Genomic DNA, 18,978 nt, shown 5'->3' with positions numbered 1-18,978 from the left:
AAAAGGTACAGTAGGCTTGGAAAAGAGACACAAAGGAGAATTCAGAAGACCTTTCCATAGTATTATAGATGGTTGGGAGGAGTCCTCGTGCTGCTGGGTTACCAGCACCTGTGTTTGGCAGTTTACAACCACCTGGATCTCCCACTCCAGAGGATACAGCGTCCTCTGCTGGGCACTGCAGGTACTGCACACATATACCCAAAAATTTAAAAGTAGTAGTGGTGACTTCTTACTGATAGCATTGGGGACCTAGATAAAATGCTTTCGATAAGAATAAAAAGTACCCAGTACACATCTCCCAAGGGGAAAAAGTAAAAATACCACAATGACAAGGGAGAGAAAAGAGGTGACAGTCATCTCTACCCTGTAGAAGACAGCTGGGCTGATACTGCTTAGGGATAGATTCTGTTTCTCGTTCAAGGAAGAGCTCATGGTAAGCTCAGTGCAAACAGCGGGCAGAGTACACAGAGAGTGTGCAGAGCTGCTGAACCCGGGTCAGCCTATTCGCATAGCAAACTTGATTGGCAGAGCCGGCTGCATTCTGGTGTCTGCTCCATATGGAGTGCACTGAACTTTTGTGTGTGATGTTGTCGCCTGGAAACACAGCAGACTTGTGTGAGGAAGCCGACAGCCTCTTGGTATGTGAACGGAGATGGTTCTGACCTTGTGAGTGCTCAGAAACCATCTCTAAGACAGAGTTCCTGGGCACAGGCCGAAGACAGTGTAAGCAGATCAATATCAGTCAACATGGATTTGTGTTTTTAACAATACTCGGCACTTGGTGCTTTAGTCTGGATTCTATCAAGAACATGACATGAAAGATTATGTTCAGGTAATTTATCTTGGGAAATGGTTCCGGGGGGGATGTGTGGGGATACCAGAGAAATGTGTTGGGAAGCTGAGGAGTCAGTTATTACTGTGGGGGCTCTCAGGGAGATCAAGTGGAATTTGCCTTAGAAATCTCTGTCGCAGACCTGGACGTGTAGAATGTTTATTTACTGTCCCAACTACGATTGGGCAAGGACTTTTGGAGGGAGGGTCATTTCCGTGAACCGTCTGGATTTACCAGAAGGCTGGGGTGGGATGGAAGATGGTTATACCTGGTGTCGCTAAGGGGAAGCCAGCAGACACACCTGGAAAGAGCTGGTTGCCACAGTAACCTCAGTGCACAAATAAGCCCAAAGAATGTGAGACAGGGCTGAAAAGATGTCTGACATTATGTGGGAAAGTTCCAGAATAATACACGTAGCAAGACAGCTTCCGTAAATAACAAAATTACCAAACAGCATATATTTTCTCTTTATATGTGTAGTCATGCTTTGCATAATGCCATTTGGTGAATAAGGGATGCCCCATAGACAGTGGTCCCAGGACATTTTATCACTTAGTGACATTGTAGCTGTCTTAGTTTGTGTAAGCACATGCCGATGTTCACACAAAGATAAAATAATTCAACAAGGGCTGGAGATGTGTCTAAGTTTGTAGATTGCTCAGTTAGCATTGTTGTGTGATACTATCTCTGCAAAAATTAGAAACCCAGGTAGGAAACCAAAGACAGACCAAAGTAGGCACACAACCAAAGTCAAACTTGGTGAATGCAAAGGGCAGTTGGAGCAGGCTGATCAAGCCCTGTCTAGGCCACAGTGTAGGTCTGAGCTAGGGAGGACGGAGTTCATGCAAGGGTGAATTTTGATCTAGACAGAGCTGTGCTCCCATGCTTGGAAACACTACCAGCATTAAGCGGTGCAAAGCGACTGAGAGGCTATTGCCCTGACTGTCATTCAGAGCCTGGAAGAAGGGACCTGCTAATGCAGAGCTGAAAGTGATGAGGCAGGGTTGGGGCCATTTCTGGACTGTGCCCACAGGGTTCTGCTGTCCTATAAGCCAGCCATTCCTCCATGCATTCACCTTCATATCACCAGGCTCTGGCTGTGGTGGTGGAGTGTGTTGGGGTTTAAATGTGAAATGTCCCTCAGTGGCTCATGTGTTTGGACACTTGGTCCCCAGCTGGTGGCGCTGTAAAGGAAGGCTGTGGAACCTTTAGGAGGTGGAGCCTCACTGGAGGAAATGCATCACCTTAGTGGTATCTTAAGGCTTTATAGTCCTGCCCCAGGCAATGCAATGTGACAACCCCCCACACACACACACATACACCCTGCTGCATGTTCCTGCCCCTGGGCCTTCCCTGCCATGAGCTGTCTCTCCCATGGAACTGTCAGCTGGAATAAACCTTTGCTCCCTTGGCTGCCTGTCCAGGCATTGTCACAACAGTGCATAAAGTAATAAGACAGCTGGCTTAGCAGAGACCAGGCCCTGTGTTTGTGTTCAACCCCCAGTAGTTCATCAACTAGACTTGGTGGCCCATGTGCAGGCCTAGGGAGGTGGAGGCAGGGGGTTGGAACTGCAAGATCATCCTTGGCTACAAAGAGTCAAAGACCTTCTTGAGCTATATGAGGCTTTATTGCTGAAAAAAAATACATATAGTTGGGGTCTTTGGTTCATATTTACAGATATTTGAGAGGCTAAGACAGAAGGGTCAAACACCAGGGGTTTGAGATCAGCACTGGGAATACAGAAAAAATAAATAAGTAGATAAATATGTACATACAGGAGAAGCCAGTCAGTGTAGATATATCTAAATGTTTCTTATTTTTTCTATTTTTAACTAATTGTCTTCTTGGCCCTGTGCATATCTATTTAAAACATATATATATATATGTTTTAAACACATGTAAAATTTATATAAACACCACACACACACACACACACACACACACACACACACACACACACACACGCTTCCATAGTCTCTGTGAGTCATATGTGCATCAATCCTGTTGTAATTGGAGGATACTTTTTCCTTGGAGTCCTTCCATCCCCTCTGGCTCTTACAATCTTTCTACCTCCTCTTCTGCACAGCTCCCTGAGCCCTGAGGGGAGGGGATAACCCAGTTCAGTCAGGTGTTCATGCAGCTCTGTGAAGTCACGTGGACAGGGAGAAGCTGCTTGGTGAAGCAGCAGATCTCAGAGAGGTGTGTAAGTGTGCCCTGGAACGGGTGGGAGCTTTGACATTTGGGGAGGATATTAGGCAGGGCTTCTATTGCTGTGATGATACACCATGATCAAAAGCAACTTTCAGGGCAGGAACTCAAGGCAGGAACCTGGAGGCAGGCACCGCAGCAGAGGCCACAGAAGAACACTGCTTACTGGCTTGCTTAGTCCACTTTACTATACAACCCAGGGCCACCTGCCCAGGTGTGGCACCGCGAGCAGTGGGCTGGGCCCCCCTCTATCAATTAGCAATCGGGAAAACATGCCACAGACTAGGGTTGTCTTGTGTCTGATGGAGACATTTTCTCAGTTGAGGTCTCTCTTCCAAAATAACTCTATCTTGTGTCAAGTTGACAAAAACAGACAGACAGATAGATACCAACAGGACAGGGAGGAAGACAGTATATGGTGCTGAACTCTTCAGCACAAAACAGTCCCCCTCACCGTGTGTGTGTGTGTGTGTGTGTGTGCGCGCGCGCGCGTGCGCGCGCGCGTGCACGCGTGTGTCTGTGGAAGACAGGGCAACCTCAGGTGTCATTCTTCAGGATCTACTCATCTTATTTTTTGAGACAGGGTTTTTTGCTGGAACCCCGGGTTCACTGTTTTTAAGCTAGGCCAACTGTTCAGTGAGCCCCAGGAATTCTCCTGTCTCCACCTTGCTCTCCGGCTCTGGGACCATAGGTGCACACCAGGCTTGGCTTCTTCATGGGTGCTGGGGAAAGAATCAGGTCTTTCTTCATGCTCATGGAGCAGACACTTCCCCAACTAGCCGTCTCCCCTACCCCATGGATGGGCTCTGCACTGAAGGAGAACCCTGATATCCCATGAGACTTTCATGTGGGTGAAAACCCTTTTAAGCCTCCAACGTCATTCCGTGTGATATTTAAGCTCTGGGCAGCCTTCTGTATGACTTTAATACCCAAATTCTCCTAGGAACATAGCCACTCTGTCATTCAAGGGAAGACTGTACTATGTTTTGTTCAAAGCGTCATCCAGAGCTGTTCAGCATCTTGGCATGCGTTCTATAAATGCCAGTGGCCTTGTGCTGGCTGAGTCATCCTGCACCCTCACGTGGTAACGCTGGCTCAGCCTTGGCATTTCCAATACATCGGCAACTACCTGGCTCCCTCAGCGCCTCGTACAGTGCCCCGAGCATCTGCTTGGTGAAAGACCCATTCTGTTATTCTAAGCTGTTGTTATTGTGCTGTGTGGGATGAGGGATGAACCCCGGGCTTTGCTTGCACTGGGTAAGCACTGTACCACCGAGCTACACCCCCAGGTCATAAGTTGCTTTTAATTCTCTTTTTATTACAGCAGGGCTGCATTCTGGTTGTTTTTTTTTTTTTTTTTTTTTTGTTTTTTTGAAATGTATCTTTGTAGGTGGATTGTGTTATTTGTGAATTTTGGTTTGGGGATTGAAGGAGAGCTGTTCTAAGAACACTCGTTTTCTGAAAGAGAGGGGTTATAAGAATATCATTTTCAAGAAAGGCAGCCTGCCTGCTCCAAGAAGCTCAAAGTGGTCTCTTTTCTTTGCCAGAGATCGCTTAGGTTATGAGTTTTTTTGATGTACAGTGTGATAAGTGGGGCAGGGGGAGTCCTTGGGTAGCTATAAGGGCCTTTGTTTCTCTCTTCAATTGTTTTTATTTCCCCCAGGTTCTTACACATGCTAGACCTACTCACTACCCCTGAGCTACACCCACAGTACTTTTTCATTTGAAAAAAAATTTTATTTGGAGACAGTCTTGCTTCCTTACCCAGGCTGGCCCTGAACCCACTATGGAGCTTAAGTGGGCCTTGAACTTATGATCCTCCTGCCTCAGAATCCCAGAAAGCTGCGATCCTAGGCCTGGACCACCAGGCCCTGCTTCCTTTTCTCTTGAGTGATATCCTGCTGTATAGCCCAGGCTAGCCCCCAAACTGGAGATCTTCCAGCCTCCACCTCCTCAGTGCTAAGTTACAGGCATGGACCTCTCTGTCTAGATTTGAGTGGGGGTTTTCTTTACTCCTAACAATGAGAGGGAGAGATGGCATCTCTTTCCCCTGATCACAAGTTTGACTCCAGGCCATGAGGCAAAGAAGTGGAGGACGGGGTCAAGAAGTTGAGGTGGCAAAGCTTGAGGAAGCAGAGGCCACGCCACCTGTCATGTTGTTCGCTGCTGAACAACCAGCCCCACGGGCCCTCTCTTCATTTGTATTTAATCTAATTGTAAACCAGAGGTTATGAGAGACTCTGGGAGGATACAAGAACTAGACGGCACCACCATTTGGTTTTGTTATTGTTAAAATTTGCCTCCCCAGACAAAATAAAACCAACAAACCCAAATCCTCTCCAACAGAAAGAAGTAATAACACACCTGATTAAAACAAAATATGATGAAAAGTTGCTTCTCTTTTAGCAGATGCCAATCTGGCCTCCAGAGGAGACAAAATGGCGCCAGTCTCGTGCACATGTCTCTAGAAATAGTCTATGCATATACAAGCATGTACATCTGTGTATACTCACACAAGTGTGTCTGCTGGGGCTCCGTCACACTTAATCCATCTTCACTCAAAAACTATGAGTAAAGTAGCTGGGCACGGTGGCACACACCTATAATCCAGCACTCAGGAGGCAGAAGCAGGTGGGTCTTTATGAGTTTAAGGCCAGCCTGGTCTACAGAGTGAATTCCATGTCAGCCAGAAGTAAACCTTGACATCCTGTCTTAAAAAAAAAAAAAAAAAAGAGTGAGAGTGGGTGTGACTGGGAAGCTGGCTCAGTACCCGAGCTTTGATCCTCAGTAGCTGATGAAAGCCAGGGGTATCCTTACACAGCCCATGCCCATGTAACCCCAGTGGGGGCAGAGATGGGCTTTTGGCACCAGCCTATATCTGAACTCCTTGTCTCAGTGGGGGCAGAGAGTGATGGAGAATAGCACCAACATCCTCCTCAGGCCTTTGCACACTCACCCCCCCACTACATATGTGGGTAGAAATATGGGTAGAAAATTCTCTGAACAAGTCTGAGTTTATCCCCAGAACCCATATGAAAAGAGGGGTGTGATGGTGCAGACCTATAATCCTAGTGTTGGGGAAGTGGTGTTGCGGTAACGCCCACGCTACCACCACCCATTCACCATGTCCGAGCGAGGGGCTGTGGATTAAAAAAATAGAGACAAGAAACAGCGAGTCTACAGCTAGCACAACGGAGACCCTGGCAACAAAAGTAGCTACCACAGTTAGTTTATCTTTCATTTTATTGGGCATGATAAATTCAATTCAGTAGTTACATACATTTCGATTGGCTTTGAAAATTATAAATTTATAAACTCAAGTTCCAGTTGCTTTTGGGATACTATCTTACAAGGACTCCAACGTACAGTATGGATCGATAAGGAAGGGAATGGCTCAGTTGCCTTTAGCCTACTGGCTATGGGTGAGATAGGACCTCTATTGGTCTTTTCTGTATCGAACACACAGATTGCAAGCCCAGTGCCACTTTGAGATCTTTGGCAGCAATTAATCTTGCAGCTCACACACGATTGAGCCGGTATGATAATGAGTATTCAGAGACGGGTAATGCCTGGAGGGCACTCACCAACCTAAGACAGAGCACCTGTGTGGCCTGGGCAGGCATCTCCATGACGGGTAAGGTGACCTGCTGACGTCCCACACAACCCAAGTCAGAAGCTCATTTTTTAATAAAAGGGGGACCTGCAGGTCCCTGGCCCCCCTTTTGGGTAACTGTTGCCTTGCTTGCGGACCTTGACCTTGATATCCTCCCAATGCTAATTCCCTGCCAGATTCCACTCTCCTGAATGCTTAAGGGAAGTACCTTGTCTGTGTATCCTGAATAATGGGCGTTAACAGCTTAGATGCAAGATTGTAAAACATTAGTAGTGAACTTCTGCCCTCCGGGGTCCTCCCATTGTGCTGTAAGCCTGTAATTAAGACCTCCTACCCCCTTTAAGAAATGACATTCGACATTTAAAATTAAATATATATACATTTGAATGAATAATGCGAATGTAATTTATGAATACCACAAATGTGATTAATATCATGAGTATAATTTAAAAAATAAATAAATACATAAAAAAGAAAAAAAAAAGAAAGAAACAGCGAGTCATTCGCCACAGCAGAATTTATCGAAGGAGGGAGGGAATCTTAAATACAGGCTTACAGCACAATGGAGGATCCCTGAGGGCAGAAGTTCGCTACCCAATGTTCTACATTCTTGCATCTAAGCTGTTTACACCAAATGCAGGATACAGGAACAAAGAACCTCTGGTGAGTGCTCAGGAAGAAGGAAACCAGCAGGGAATCAGCATAAGGAGGACATCTGGTCAAGGTCAGCAAGCAGGCAACAGTTTACTCAATATGGGGAGCCAGGGCCCTACAAAGAGGAGACAGCTCAGCTCACTGGCCAGCCCATCTGACCAAATAGGCAAGATCCAGGTTCAGTGAGAGACCCTGCTAAAAAAATAAGGAGGAAAGTGAATGAGAAAGACACTGAATGTTAACCTCTGGCCACACACACACACACACACACACACACACACACACACCCCCCTTAATAATCTGCAACTCTTCTTTGAGAAGCTCACACCCATGCCCTTGCCTCCTCCTCTGCCACTGCTAACACACTCCGTGTTTCAGTTCTGAGGGGGAAATCTACCACAGGCCTCAGGTGGTCTCTGAAGACATTCTTGGCCTTCAATCAGTGGCAACAGCCAATCTGTTAACATATTTCAAACAGATTTACCTGGTAGTCACAAGGATTAGGTCTCTTAGTCCCTCCCCCCCATGTTAAGCCAAACACAAGTGTCTATGCAACAAGCACAGTTCTTAACTCAAAGGGGGTAAAGGGTAGTTTATTCTGGGCTCAAATATGAGTGACCATGGCCCTGGAACACAGATTTAGGTCACCCCAAATTCCATGCTCCAATGAGGTAACAGTTTCATGGAGTTTTTGTAGCAATAGGACAAAGAAAAACCAGAATCAAAACACTTTTCAAATACACTGATAGGAACATCAGGTGGGTGGTAGGGGGTGGGGGTGAGGGGTGAGGGGTAGGGGTGGGGTGGGGATAGGATGGGGTGGGGGGCTGGGGAGGAAACTACAGCAAGATAGTGGGACTTCGGTATTGGATAACACTCTTAGCTCTTGGTGGAAAACTAGGGTTTTAAGTTAATGCATTCCGAAAGGTATTTACCTGTTCGTCAGGATGTTAGATGTGACTTCACCTGTTATCACAGATGTCAGGTCTGATACAGAGGCAGACAAAGAATGGTGGTTTTGGAGACTGAAGATACTTTGTAGCTATAGTTAGGCTCTGGATCACCAACATCCCTACCTCTCCATACTGAAGTTTAAATCAGTCAGTCGACTTTTGCAGACACAGCTTTTTTCCTGAAATTCTCATTCATACAAGGGTGGGTAATGAATAGCCATTTGGCTCTGGACCTGCAACATTCCAGCCCTTCAATCCTGGGCATGCTAGTCAATCAGTCTTGAAGAATCCTTAACACAGGTGTAGCTTTTTCTTTTTTCTCTTCATCCTTGTTAGTGTCTCAAAGCAGCATAGATGTCGCGAGAGACCTTTTTCGGGGAACCATGTTCCACACATATATTCACCCCAGCCAGGGTATCAACGACAAACCAAAGTGATGATTCCTCCCAAGCCCAACATGGAGAACCAATGAGTTTGTTGGGGTTCTTTGCAGAAGTGTGGGTAACTCAAAGGCAGAGCATCACCGAGGCCACTGTACCCTGAGTGTTGACTGAAGAGAGTGTAGCTGGGGGTATTCACGCAGGTGAACAGGTGCGAGAGCCTGGTCCAGGCAGCCGGACTCTCTCGCCAGCAGTAGCTCAAGCTTCTCTGACTTCCGGAGAGGGGCCTCGTGAGCCTCGGTGGTCTGGCTTCAGGGCTTCCTTCTTTGCTCTGCTAGTCCGCTCTCCCGCACAAAGCATCTCCACTCAGGGAACTGCTGGACAACACACGGGCCACCACGTGGTCCCCGGCAACCAGTGTTCCTTACTTCCTACTGGAAGGTTTGGGGTTTGAGGTACAGGAGGGACATTGATCTGGACTGTCCTTTTGGATAAGAGAATTATTAGAAGAGTCATCACCAAACAGGCCCCAGCATGGGGGAGGGGCTCTGGGGAGATTTGAAGCCCAACACCTTAGAGAAGACGGAATAGATGGAAGGCAGAGGTGGCACCTTCTTGTTGGTCTCAGAGGAAGCAGGGGTGCGGGTGCGGGTAGGGGTGGGCGGTGTCACGTGGTTGATGCAGCCCGCAGCACTACTGTTCCCAATTCCTGGGTAACTGGAAGGGGAGGGAATTCTGAGGAAGGGATGTGTGGGAGGAGAGGTTAAGGTGTACGTATTGTACAGGTAGGGGAATGTGCCAACCTGAGCTCAGTCAGCTTCCTTAGGAAGTGAAAATGGCACACGCCATTCTTCTGGAATCCCAGCTTTTAGGGGGTCTGCTAGGGAGCTTGAGATTCACCAACAGGCTTTTGGTAGTGGCTTCGCCATTTCCGTGTGTGGGCTGTGACTAAGAGGCTGCAAGCCGGTGGGCACAGCCTATCAGCTTACAGTTGAAAACCTCCACCACCCTTCCATCCATCTGCCCTTCAGGATTTCAGGAACCAGGACCAGGGTATCACATCGCACCTACCTAACACTAAGGAAAGGAAAAACAGCGTTTGCTGTTCTCACCCATCACGATGTTCCCGCTGTCTATTTCTCAACCCTCAATATTTTGTGCAGTTCTCTACGGACAAAACCTGGCTATCCTGTGACTCAGTTTAATTGACAACGCTTGGATTTAGCGTGGGATCGAGGGTTAAGGGCTCAGTTTTGCAAGACTGCCTCCACTTCAGATGCCAAGCACAAGTCACAGATCACAACGTTACTTATGACATCTGTCCCACTTGGGGTTCAGAGTTCCCATGACCCCTTTCTGGCTTTGTGCATTTGGTAGAGTGGCTCACAGAACCCATGAAAACAGTTCACTTACTATTGCAGACTTATTACAAAGGATATTATAAATATTTAATGAAAGCATTTAACAAAGGATACTTTAAATATTTAATGAAATATTTTATTTCATTGCAGATGAACACTAGATGAAGAAATCTATAGGGTGGGGTTCAGAAGGCCCCTAAGTTTGGATACTTTCATCTTCTCAGAGTTGGGGTGAACTAACTCTGTCATTTTGGGCTTTTATAGACACTTCATTATATAGGTATGATAGCTTATGTAGATTTTATTAAATTAAAATATTTATTCTCATATGTGTGTGTTTGCATGCACATGTAAACATGCACACACACATGTGTGTCATGGCATGCATGTAGGTAGGAGTCAGAGAACAGCTTTTAGGAGTCAGTTCTCTCCTTGCACTGTGGATTACAGGGATCAACTCAGGTCATCGGGCTTGCCTGGCAACTGCTTTTACCTGCTGATCCATCTGACTGGCTGGATCCAATGTCTGCTTTTTTTTTTTTTTTGACAGGGTTTCACAGTGTAGCCCTGACTGCCTTCAAACTCATTAACTAGCCAAGGCTGGCCTTGAACTCACGGAGGAGATCTGCCTTCCTCTGCCTTTTCAGTGCTGATATTAAAGGTACAGATGAAATATTTTGACCTTGGTGATCAGCTCAACCTTCAGCCACTTTCCTCTCCCTGGAGGAAGGTGGGGAAGTAGTAAGCTGTAAGTCTCAACCCTCCAGCACACAGTTCGTTCTTCTGGCAGCCGGCTCTCAGCCTATGGCCAGCTAGGGCCCTCAGCCATCTTGTTATCATGTAAAAAGACACTGGTCAGTGGAGTTCTCTGAAGATGCCATATGTATAGCAAAGATCCAGAACATCCCTGGACCTTGGCTGTAGCATCATGGATATGAAGAGATGGAACTTTGCAGATCCGGACACGGAATGAACTTGGGCTATCTTAAACCATTTTTAAAAATAGCCATTTCTGAGGTGGGGAGATGGCTCAACAGGAACAGAGGGTGCTGTTCTTGCAGAGGCCAGTGTTTCAATATCAGCACCTATGTCAATCAGGCCACTCATGATGACCTGTAACTCCTGCTCCAGGGGAACTGGTGCCCCCTTCTGGACACTATGGGCACAGAATCCAGCTGCACAAACACACAGACACGCATGCAAATACATAATTAAAAATAAAAATAAATCTTTTAATAAAATGGCCATTTACTTTTAACCTCTATCTGACCTAACATTCTCCTGACTGTTATGCAAATGACTCAAATGTATTGTTCAGGTTAACAGGCCGTGAGCATCTACAAACTCGGAATCTAGGGAGCTATATAATGACATCTGATCGAAGGTATTTCCCAGGGGCTTTCCCAGTCGGTAAAGTGATTGCCACGCAAGCACAAGGACCTGAGTTGGGTCCTTAGACTCATGTGAAAAAGCAGGATGTAATGGCATGTGTTTGTAATCCCAGCACTGGGAAGGCAGGAGTGGGTGGACCCCTGGGTCCTGAAAACCACCGCCTGAGGTTGTCTTCTAGTCTTCACGTGGAAGGGGTGAGGAGAGAGGTTCCCAGCTTCCTCGTAGGCAGCCCACTTGTCCACCCACGGAAGTGTTGTTAGCCATACTGATTTATGTATGACTTTCTTTGTTTTCTATCTACAGAATATCATTCTCTTTTATAGAAACACGTATTATTTAGAGTAACTGGAATCTTGCTTTACAGCCATGATTCTTCTTATTTGGCTAGGGATAAATCGGATTGTATTTCCTTTAGAGTTATTTCACGGTGACATGCACTTTGGCAGTCCTGATCTAGATATATCATGGAATGACATCTAGATGTCAACGGGGCTGCTGTCACACAAGGACTTGATGGGGCTGGAGGGCTTGGCTTTACAAGAGATATCTTACTTCTTTTTCTGTCGCTGTGGTAAAATACCACGGCAAAAGAGACCCGAGGCGGAGAGGGTGTGTTTCAGCTCCCGGTCTAAGGCAGTCCACTGTGGTGAGGAAGTCAAGAGGGCCGAGCTCAAAGCAGCTGCTCACATTAGGTCCGAAGTTGGAGGAGAGGCCGAGAGCATGCCAGGGCTCATCTCAGTTTCTCCATGTCATAGAGTCTAAGGCCTGTCTGGAAGAAAGAGGTCACGGTCTGTTTTCAATATGAGGTGTACTTAGAATGAATCCGAGTTACGGAGAACAGGACACGCTGGGGCCATCTCTCCCCAGCTGCCAGCTGGAGCTCGTTCATTTCCTAAGTCAGCACTCTGTTAAGTGACTGAGCCCACCTCAGGAAAAGGAGGCACTCTCAAGCCCCAGGCTACCCATTAGGTAAGGTACTGTGTCCTGAGCCTGCGGTGGGAATAGGGGAAGGGGACAAGCCCCAGTCTGTGGGAGAAGAAAGCTGGGATTCTCAAGGGACTTAAAAAACCATGGTCTTGGCCAGAGAAGCACCCTAGGCGTTCTTGCTTTTTCTCTGTGCTGGGTCATTTTGTGCAGAACTGTATATTAAAAGCTTTTGAATTGGCTGTTCTCTCCTTTCTAACACATCCACAATTTGATGACACAATCAAGATACCCCCCCCCACAAGCTCAGAGGTCCATCTCCAGTGAGTCTAGCTTCTGTCAAGGAGACTGACTATTAATACCAACCATCAGGTGGTCGTGTGTCTGGAAAGGTACCTACAGAGTCACTGATGACCTATGGTGATGCTAAGGGTCGCACAAACGAACAAAATAGAATGTCACAGGTACCATTTGCTCCTGGAAGAACTTTGTCAGACCCAAGAAGGGAAAAGAGAAGAGACCAGTGCATTTAGTCAGGGCTGACATTTATTTTTCTTATTAGTGGTGCTACTTTTTTTTAAATTTTTTTATCACTATCTTTGCATGTGACTGAGGTGTGTGGTATCTGTGTGTGGTGTGTGTGTGTGGGAGGGGTGTATGGTTGCATGCATCCATGAATGTAATGTGCAGGTCAGAGCAGGACATCAGATGCTTCCTGTGTCGCTCTCTGCCTTATTATATTGAGAGAGGGTCTCTCTCTTAACTCAAAGCTCACCATTTTGGCCCAGCCTACTAGCTAATAAGCTTGTGTGGCCCACCTGTCTCTAGTCTCCAATGCTGGGATAACAGGCATGCACAGCCATGCCCAACTTTTTATATAGGTGCCGGGGGTTTGAACTCAGGGCCTTGTACTTGCAGAACAAGTACTCATATCCACTGAACCATCTCTCTAGCCCCTACTTGCAATACTTTTCTTTAAAAAAAAAAGATTTTATTTTTAATTCTGTATCTATGTGGGTGTCAGTGTGGGTTGGTGCACATGAGTGCAGTACCCATGGAGGCCAGAGAGATGCCCTGGAGCTGGAGTTCCAGACAGATGTGAGCTGCCCAATTTGGGTGCTGGGAACTAAGCTTGGGTCCTCTACAAGAGCAGCATATGTTCTTAACCACTGAGCCCTCTCTCCAGTCCCTACTGTCAATATCTTGTAGTGAAACTGTGCAAAGACTTGGCTTCGCTAACCAGTACAATGAAAACATTACCCTGGAGGTTTAGGGTTGTAGCTTAGTAGTGAGTGCTCATATATCATGTACAAGCCACTGCAGTCCAAACAAAACATTGGAAATGCTCGTCGGCATAGCTTCCCGTTATTTTCTGTATTGTCTGCTGTACTGGCCATTGCACCCAGCTCCCGCATGCTGTCCAGTGCCCTGCCACTGAGCTGTCCCCTCCCCGGCCCCTTTGCTGAAACATATTTTGCATGTGCTTAAAATGTCCATTACTTATTAATGCCCCAGTTCCTAGGGAAAGAGATGTAAATATGCATATTGTGGCGGCGGGGGGGGGGGGGGGGCGGGGAGACAGGTTTAGAATCATGAAAGGCTGGGATTGGAGTCCTGCAGCTACTACAGGATCTTCCAGTTGAGAGGAAAGGAAGCCCAGTGTGCCGCAGCCTGGGCAGCACTTCAAGGAGATGCAAGTGGGCACCAGAGAAGGCCTGGGGCAGAATTTCCCAACAGGCATCTTGGAGCTTCTGGTAAATTCTCACTCTAAGTCAGAGGCCAGGTAAGCATAGCTCCTGGGTAGGTTCCATTTTCTTCTTGGTGCCAGGAAGCTGCCATATGAGGAAAGGTGGGTGCTGCCATAATTCAGATTGTGTGTGTGTGTGTATGTGTGTGTGTGTGTGTGTGTGTGTGTGTGTGTGTGTGTGCATGCTTGTACATGTTCACACGTGTATACCATGGCCTGTACAGCTTTGGACTTGATCTGACTGGAGTGACAGGGAGTGAAAAAATGACAGACACAAGTCATAAACACAAACAAGCTGGGATCAGGCGAGTTGTGTGCTTGGACGGAGAACACCAGCAGCGTGGACCAGTGGGTTCATTCCATATAGCTGGACAAGGCAGTGGGTTAGTATATCTTGGTAGTGGGGTCATTAGGTATCTTCACCTTGTTCTCTGAGGCAGACTCTCTCAGCCATGTTAGAGCTTACCAATTTGGCTAGACTGTTTAGCCAGAGAGCCTCAGGGATCCCCCTGCCTCTACTTCCCCGATGCAGGAATTATAGGAGCATACTGCTGCGCCCAACCTTTCACATGGGGATTGAAGTTGGGTTCTCATGCTTGAGTGGCCAGCAGTTTTACTGACTGGTCCATTTCCTCAGCCCCTTTAGTTTCAAAAGTTTCCTCAGGGCCCAGGTTGAAGGCTCGGTTCCCAGGTTCTGGCCCTAATGGGAGGCTGAAAAAAGGTAGGGTCTCATGGAAGGATGTCAGATTGTGGAGGGACTCCAGTCTCTTCCTGCTTCTTTGGTTTTCCAGACATCATGGGGTGAGATGCTCTACTTGGGCCTGAGCTGCCTCATGGATGCCTCACCACACACCCAAATCAATACATCCATCTTCTGCATGGAAATATTCCCTCTGCTGTAACAGACTTTCTTGGACGGCTAGCCCCCAAATTATGACACACAGACTTAATATTAATTATGAAGCTTTATCTTATGCTTGTCCCAGTAGCTCTTATAACTTATTTTAACCTGTTTCTCTTTATCTACATTGTTTCCTTAGGGCTTTTTACTTTCTCTCTCATTCTGCATGTCCTACTTTCCTGCCTGCCTCCTCTGTATCTGGCTGGCTGGTGGCTGCCTGGCTGGCCGGCCCCGGGCATCTCCCTCTTCTCTCTTATTCTCTCTCCTCTTCTCCAGCCTAGATTCCTCCTCCTACTTATTCTCTCTGCTAGCCAGCCCCACCTATCCCTCCTCTGCCTAGCTACTGGCTGCTGAGCTTTTTACTCGACCAACCAGGTGCCTTAGGCAGGCAAGGTAAAACAGCAACACATCTTTACATAATTAGACAAATGTAACACATCTTTACATAGCTAAACAAATGCAGCATAAACAAATGTAACATTCCTTTACCTAGTTAAAGTAGTATTCCACAATACTCCTGGAGGGAGGAGGGGGGCCCTAAAGGCTTAGAAAGTAAACACAACTCACAAGTCTTAGAAGCTAAAACTTAACAAGATTCACAAGAACCAACCACCACCCGCCACCCACTGCCAGTCCCTAGCTGAAAGCTCTAGGATACAGTTTTTGTCAGCTGTCACTCATGCTGGGGTGGGCTTTCTGGTGAGGCAGTTGTCTTTGAGTCACCCATGCTCCGTAAGTAACTCCAGTACTCACTGGTTCCCTAAGACAGGCTTGGACAGAACTGTTTGGTCTGTTGTCAGCGCCCTGTCTAGGGTGAGTAGATATTTATCACATCTTCCCAGAAAAAGTCACACAACAATCCAATGGCCTTGGACTGGGACCACAAATGCAAATAAAACTCCCGTTTCTTTAATGTTCTGAGGTGTCTTGACATAGTAACACACAGTTGACAAGCAGAGCAGAACTTCGGGGTGAGGTCATTGTACTGGGTCTCTGAGAGTCATTTCCACACTGTTAGGTAAGGAGCCAAAGGTGAGCTGGGGTAAGAGTAGGGTGTAAGAACAGGAGACCCGCCACCCTTTAGGACCCTGAAGAGGAGCATCAGGCCAGAGAGGAAGCAGCTTGCACCCCCATCCCTTGGTGGAGTTCATCATTACCATAGGCTGCTGGGAACTGCTTGGACAAGCATGGCTTCAAGGAATCTCTCCTTCTTTTAGTAAATACCGTCTCTGATTACCTACAATGGAGAATCGCCTTTGTCCACCTGACTGAATTTAGAGTCATCATGGGAACACACCTCTGTGCACAATTGTAAGGGGTTTCTAGATTGGGTTAAATGAGGAAGGACGACCCACCCCAGGTGTGGACAGCACCATCCCAGGGGGGTGAGTCCTGAAAGGAACAAAAAGGAGAAATCGAGCTGAGCACCAGCATTAACGTCTCCTCTTCCTGACTGTGGACATCACGTGACCAGCTGTCTCTCTGGCTGCCATGCCTTCCCCGCCATGATGGGCTGTGCCCTCCAACTGTGAGCCAAAACGGAATTTTCCTTCCTTCAGTTGACTGTCAGACATTCTATCTCAGCAATGAGGAAAGTAACTAAAGCACCGCCCCTCCCTCGGCTTCCTCCGTTTTCCTTCCCCCTCATTTCTTCAGGATCCCCCTTCCCCTCCAGCCTTCTTCTCCTCCGCCTGGTCCTGATGCTCCTCCTGACTTGTCCTCTGTCCCTCTTTTCCCTAGCTGTCCCCTCTCCCTTCTCACCACCTGTCCGTCTTGGTTTCTTTCCTGTCACTGTGATAAAACACCCTGACAAAATCAACTGGAGGGGCGGGCGGGGTTTGTTCTGGCTACCGGTTCCAGGGTGCAACCCCTCATGGTATAAAGGAAGGGGGTGGTGGCTGGAGCTTGCAGCAGCTGGTCACATCTAATCCACGGTCAGGAAGCAGAGTGAGAATGGATGCTACTCTTTATCCAGCCCGTGGACTGGTGCCACCAAGAGTGGGCAGGCCCTCCCATCTCAGTGAGCTTAATCCAGACTTCCCCTTCTGATGTCTCCTAAGTGGTTCTAGACCCCATCAGGTCGGTAATTAACACAGCCCATATGCCTGGTCTGGGCATCACCTTCCATCCTGGCTCTGTCTCTGGAGACAGGAGACAGAATCACAAGAGGAGAATCTGAGGCAGGTCCCTGCCTGGGCAGCGCTCCTCACCTGCAAGTCATTTGAAGGTCTTCCGAGATTGTGTTTTTACTATTTTTATTATTTCTACAAGTTGTATGCGTATGCACCTGCGTGTAGGGATGTACACATGAGTGCCTGGATCCCCTGGCACTGGAATTACAGGCGTTTGTGAGCCTCCTGATTTGGCTGCGGGGAATGGGACCTGCAGGGCCAGCAAGTGCTTTTAGTTACCGAGCCATCACTCCAAACCGCGCCCCCAACCAGGTTCCGTTTTGCTTTCAAGACAAGAAAAACAATGTCAGCTTCAACTATTTCTCAGCACTTTTTAGACTTTATTTTTAATTATGTGTGTGTGTGTGTGTGTGTGTGTGTGTGTGTGTGTGTGTGTACGCGCGCTTGCGTGTGGATATGTGCGTGTGAGTGCAGGGACCTGCAGAAGCAAGAACAGGACATGGGACCCCAGGAACTAAAACTGCAGGTGGTTGTGAGCCATGGATTCTGGGAACTGAACTCAGGTCCTCTGCAAGAGTTGAGAGTGAGGCTAAGAGTGGTGGAGCACACCTTTAACCCCAGCACTCGGGAGGCAGAGCCAGGCAGATCTCTGTGAGTTCGAGGCCAGCCTGGTCTACATAGAAAGTTCTAGGACAGACAGGGCTATCTAGAGAGAATGTCTTTAAAAAAAAAAAAAAAAAGGTAGCATGTTCTCTTAGCTACTGAGTCACCTCTCTAGCTCTTCTCCTGGAATTTTTTTTTTTTTTAAATTAAGAGTTAAAATTCTAGAAATGAACTAAATAGCAGTATGCAGGAGACCATGTGGATTAAACAGAAAATATAAATGTACTATTGTATTGCTGGGATAGCATGCACCTCGCATAAAGGATGAAGGGACTGGGGAATGGTTATCAATGAAGCAGCTGTTATGTAAGCGTGGGGGTTGGAGTTCGATCCCCAGAACCTACATTTTAAAAAGCCAGGTGCAGTTTGGTGTGCACGGAAATCTAACAGCAGGGAGGTAGGGAGCAGGAGGGTTCTTGGAGTTTGCTGGCCAGGCAGCCCAGCCCAATTGGTGCATTCCCGACCAAAAAAGACTCTGTCTCAAAACACAAGGTGGATGGCTCATGAGGAACAATGTCGCAGGTTGACCTTGGGCCTCCAGATGCACGTGCTCGAATATGTACTATTACACACATGAACTTGCACATGTACCCTCACAGAAAAAGAATGAGTTTAAACCATGTGCCAAATGCAGAGTGTCGTGCATGCTTGGTTCCTGGGAACCGTGAGGAACTGAGAAGTTGCCAGCCTCATAAACAGTATAATATCATCTGATAATTATGGCACCAAATATTAATATCCTTTGAATACTAGTTTTTTTTGAAGCTCATTATTTATTGCGTGTATGCATGTCCATGGTATCGTGTGAGTGTGAGTGAGTGCATGCCATCGTGTGCATGTGGATGTCAGAGGACAACTTGGTGAAATTAGTTCTTCTTCCATCTTCAAGGGGGCTCTGGGGATCGAACTCAGGTTGCCAGGCTTGGTTGGGAAGCGCCTTTACCCTCTGAGCCACCTTGCCAGCCCCATGCCAGGTAGTAATGTCACCCCTGGGGATTGAGAGTAACAGAGAGAAGGATGTGGGCGTGCCTTTTGGCTTTATATTCCTGTGTCTTATTTAACTGTTATTAAGCAGATGTATTCATTTTGTTATATAAATAATTTTGGAGAAGGGAAGAGAAAACACTCACTAGTCCTTCTCGCAGCCAGATGAATAGGAAGTGATGGAACAGCAGAAGCAGGGAAGGAGTGTGGTAGGGGAAGAAAGGATTCCAAAT

This window comes from Peromyscus leucopus, chromosome 15 (genome assembly GCF_004664715.2).
Source record: "Peromyscus leucopus breed LL Stock chromosome 15, UCI_PerLeu_2.1, whole genome shotgun sequence".
NCBI classification, from domain to species: Eukaryota; Metazoa; Chordata; class Mammalia; order Rodentia; family Cricetidae; genus Peromyscus; species Peromyscus leucopus.
This window is presented reverse-complemented; position numbering follows the sequence as displayed.